The sequence below is a fragment of the Triticum dicoccoides genome, chromosome 4A (genome assembly GCF_002162155.2).
Source record: "Triticum dicoccoides isolate Atlit2015 ecotype Zavitan chromosome 4A, WEW_v2.0, whole genome shotgun sequence".
Taxonomy (NCBI): domain Eukaryota; kingdom Viridiplantae; phylum Streptophyta; class Magnoliopsida; order Poales; family Poaceae; genus Triticum; species Triticum dicoccoides.
In genome coordinates, this window is record NC_041386.1 from 356,249,016 (window position 1) to 356,254,004 (window position 4,989).

The window sequence follows — 4,989 nt, forward strand, 5'->3', positions numbered from 1 at the left end:
CATGGTTGGGGCTCGGCCGCCCCGCTCGGCCAATCAAGATACGGAAGGCGCGGGGAGCCAGGACCGACCCGCCGCCCCAACCAGTGACGACCCGGTTTCCTGCCTCCACCGTTTGCCACCCCAGGCGCATGGGAGACACGTGGCGGACGTGCAGAACTGAGGGGACGGGTGAGACGACCACTCCCCACCCCGTGATCATGGGGAGTGGACGCCTTGAAGACCGCGCCTCAGCCCCACTCAGTAAATGGGCCGCGCCTCCACGCCTCCCTCCGTTTATGGGGAAGGTGCGAACCGCCCCTTTACTACGATGTGACACATGCCTGCGGGAACCAACCCCATGCATGCCGCCCACGTCACATGCGCCTCCCCACGCCGCGCCAGGCGTGGGAATCGTGGGAAGTGCAGCGCGCGAAGAATCTTACCGCGGTAAAAACCGCCCCGCCTGCCCATGCACCGTTTTTGGGCCTAGCCCAACAACGCATTGCACTTATGTGTGGCCCAGGCCCGGGCGCTCCTGTCGGAGTACAAAAGGAGGGGTACACTTTTTGTACCCCTATAACTGTGCACGGGCAGTCTGAGCCGCGGATACCACCACACCAAGCAAGGCAGGGGAGGTGAGCCAGGGTAAGACCGAAGCTCAAGAGAACTAGAACGACGCCAAGGCGAAGACCACGAAGAGGAAAGGGGACGAAGTGGACTCCCCCGGCAAGATCATTGCTGGGAGACAGTTCTAGCAGCCCCAGCAAGACCCTTGCCGCGGCGACTCATCCCGCGCCTACGGAGCAAATCGCCCTTGAGTCCACTGCCCCCAAAGGGCAAGGATTCGGGAGACATCCCCGTGGTGGCATGCAGATCTTTGTGAAGACATTCAAGATCAGATACGCACTAAGGAGACGACAACCCTTGGCGGGATCCCAGCCGAGGAAGACCACAACGCCCCCGGCAAGCGCCTTGCCGGGGATGACAGCAGGCGCCTCGACAAGACCTTTGCCGGGGCGCCGGCAAGGCCCTTGCCGAGGACACCTACAGGGCCACCATCAGGCCCACGCCGACTAAACCTCCACCGCCGCATGCATGCAGCTGCCGACCCAACCAGCTGGGCAGGCACCCACATGGCGGCATGCAGATCTTCGTGAAGACCCACCACTGCGCCACCTAAGCTGCCTGCCTACCTACATGGCATCGCAGGCATTGCTGGCCGGGGCGCGTGTCGACACAAGAAGGAGCGGCGACGGACGAGACAGGTTTCTCCCCCGTCCCCGATAAAGCAAGGACACCTAAGCAAGATGCATTAAATGTGCCTTGTCATGTGATGCGAAGGATAACCTCGTAGCACTGTACCCTTTCCACCTCCTGTGTGCCACTGTGGCAACCCCTTTTTCTATAAAAGGTGGCCCGAGGCGACCAGAGGAAGGATTCGGCTTTTTGGAGCTCCTCATGCCCCATAGCTAGCTCAAGAACACAGATATACAATCCACCAAAGCAGGAGTAGTGTTTTACGCATCCTCGCGACCCGAACCTGGATAAACGAACTATGTGCTATCTGTTTGATCCGCTCTTCTCACGACCCCGTGCCCCACTAACCACAGTAGGGATTCTTGTGATCCCATAGGTGTCGTTCCCACCGACACCTCCAAATGTTGCCGCAGCCTGCTTGTCCTGTAGTTCGGGGTTAGCATAAGCTTTCTCCTGAGATATTGACCGTACCCCGCCGTCGTCATCGCTGAAGGGGTCGGCGAAGCCTCCGGGCGGCTCAGGGAAGACCTGTGCTTTAGGCCCTCTAGCCGCCCATCCTGGTCCGGGGAACGGATAGGGGCCTTCCCCCGGCAAGTATTCTGGGTTCACCATGTGGGGCATGTAGGCGTCCGTGATCATCTCACCAGAGCCGCCGCCCAGGTGCCCCGTGCCTTGAGCCACCAGTCACGGTGCTTGGCCCTAGTGGCCGTTGTGCAGCATCCTAGGGTGTCCTCGCGGCGGGCCGCCGGTGCTTGTCCCTCCTAGCAATGGCGTAGTTGCGGCAGGACCGCCCGCGCCAGGACCCGTGCCAGCATCATCGGATCCCCCCGATACCCCAGGTGGTGCGCGGGCTCGCCTGGGCCACGCGCGCGCTTCCGCCACGACCTAGGGTGTCGTCTAGGAGCATAAAGGCGGCGTACCCCTACAGGCAGCGTCCAGTAGCTCGGCGACTCGTTCTAGTGGTGTCGTTGCCACACCGTAACCTGACGACCGCGCGGCCGCGCGCTTGCGCTGCGGCGCGAGCGCAGCGGGCGCCGGCCTGCGCCCGCGGGTGTTAGGCATTGGAGTCGCGGGGCAATGGCGATTCGATCAACGAAGAAGAAAGCTTCGGCGCACCCCTACCTGGCGCGCCAAATGAATGATTGTGGTTTCCGGCAAACACTTGAGGTTCGAACTCTAGGGTGCGCACGAAGATCTCTCCCTAGCTCGCTCTCGCAACGATCTCAAGGCCTAGCTCGCCAAACCCAAGGAACAAGAGACACGAGAGTTTACACTCATTCGGGCCATCGTTGTGGTGTAATACCCTACTCCAATGTTGTGTGGTGTATTGCCTCTTGGGATAGGGATGAACTAGTACAGTGGATGAACAACCTCCTGAGGAGAGGTGTTCTTGAGCTCGATGAGCTGGTGAGATGGCCTTGGTGGAGTGGACCCGATCCAAGATCAGCCGATCCTTGACTACGGCGATGGCTAGCCCTATTTATAGAGGCCCTGGTCCTCTTCCCAAATGTTTAGGCGGGAAGGGATCCAACGATAGCCAATTTTTGAAGGGAGACAACTAGTACAAGTTATCCTGACAAAAGGTGGTCTTCGCCTGCCAAAGGTTCTAGTGGTGACGCCACCATGGGCTCCACGGTGACCTCTATCTTGCTATCCTGCTGGTCTTGATCTTGTTGCACCAATATGGAAACCTTTGACTGGCGCCTCGGGACTCCTCGCCTGTGCCTGCTTCCTTAGCACCAAAGAGGAAACTGGCAATCTGCGCCTGCTGGCGTCCGCTGGCACCCGCCTAGCTTCGGTCATAATGGCTCACGTCACACGGACCTCACGAGGTGCCCCTTGCATAGATACCTCCGCTCCTCGGGAGCCAGCCTAGCAAGGCTGCCCCAGAGGAGGTCTTGGTGTCGTCCGCCTCGCGAGGCTTGCACCCTCGCGAGGGTCTTGAGTGGTTGCTGATGAAGATGGGCCATACCAGGCTGTTGGTGGAGCCACGACCTGGGCTGTAGGGAGGCAAGTCTGGGCACCCCCATTCCCTGGACGCCGAAAACATGGGTGAATTATCTTTTGGCAAGTCTATGGTGGTTCCTCACGAAGCGTATGACTTTCTCTTTGGTGGTGTTACTAGATAGGGATTATGCTGGCCTCCCTTTTCCTTGCTCATCTGGGTGCTCTGCGTCCTCGGGTCCCGACCCTCGAGCGTGGCTCAGCCGCCACTGCTATGCCAAGTCACGGTGCGTGGTCAAGGCCAGGGGTTAGGGTTGGAGAATCAGTAGGAGCACCTGAGGTGCGATGCTCAGGATCCCCCTCTTTAACACGCAAGCGAAACGCATGGAATGGGGACAGCCGGCGGGGGCCACCCATAGTTAAGTTCTATATATTCCTGCGAGTTAGTCCGGGGGGAGAATATAACCCGTAATCGCATTTGCTATCCTGCCGCTGATCCTTCCGCAAGAAGATGAGGGCACTGAGGACTTGGTGAGGTGACGTGTGTGGGGCGGGCCGCGAGCCAGAGCTCGATCTCTTAGATTTGCCAGTGTTGCAGGGATGGACCCGAGCACAAGCACGGTGCCAGCATGTGTATCCCCCATGGCGGGATGAGCAGGAGGCCGGTCAGCAACGCGGGGGACCGCGAAGGGTAATAAACAATCAGATGAGCAAGTGATGATCATAAGTCGGCTTATGGGAGGAGGTAAAGCTAGTTCAGATAAATGCAAGAACGACACATGCCGTAGGAACAGACCCACACAGCCTGGGGATTATGCAGCCCGAAGAGCGCCCCCAACAGAAAGACCGACACATGCCGTAGGGACAGACCCACACAGCCGGGGGATGCATGCCGCAGGGACAGTCCCATGTGACCTGGGGATAATGCGGCCCGTGGGGCTCCCCCAACTGAATAAACTAGAAAATGTCACCTGGCTCCGTCGCTGAAGAGATGTTGGAGTAGCTGAAGATGCGTGACGAAGAAGTCGCTCCTCACGAGCCGCCTGCATCTCGAACCTTGGGAGGCTCTGGAGACTCGGGAGGCTCATGAAGAACCATCACCATCTCCTCCAGGACCGCATGGTGCCTGACGTCCCGAGCCTCCATGATGCTCAGCAGGCGACGCTGGAAGGTAACAGCTGCGCTCAGCGGGCCAAAGGGCATGCAAACATAGATATGAGGGAGGCCCTCACACCGACCAATGTGCGATGGCCAGAAGCGCCCCTGGGATGCGGCTCTATTGAGCCCTGGGATGTTGGCGCAGACGCGTAGCTCGTTGTCCTCGCCAGGACAAGCAGCCGCGCCAAGCAGTGGGCGGTGGTCGTCGTGCATGCCCCTTGCTTCCTGAAGCTCTTCGGTCGCCTTGGTGATGAATTCCTGAGCACCCGGCACTCCATGCCCCGTGCCCTTGCGAGGGAAGCATGCGATGAAGCATACATGCATGTGGTGCCCGAGCGCCTCCGTGGTGACATTGGCTAAGTCAGAGGCCCTCTAGAAGAGAACCCCTGAGCCTAGCTTGAGGAGGGAGCCAGGCGCGCCTTCCTATGTGCGAGAGGGAGGCGCCCCGTTCGTGGGCGCAGGTCCTGAGGTGGTGCCGCTGGAGGCTCTACTCTCCCGAGGCTCTTGGCGAAGCAGCTGCTTCTTCTTCTTGGGGACAACCTTAGGAGGGTAGATATTTCCATCATTGTCAGGGTCTTGAAATGCTGCAGCCTGGCAGGCATGCTCGATAGAGCACACAACATCATTCTCCTCATGGGCGATCGCAATGAT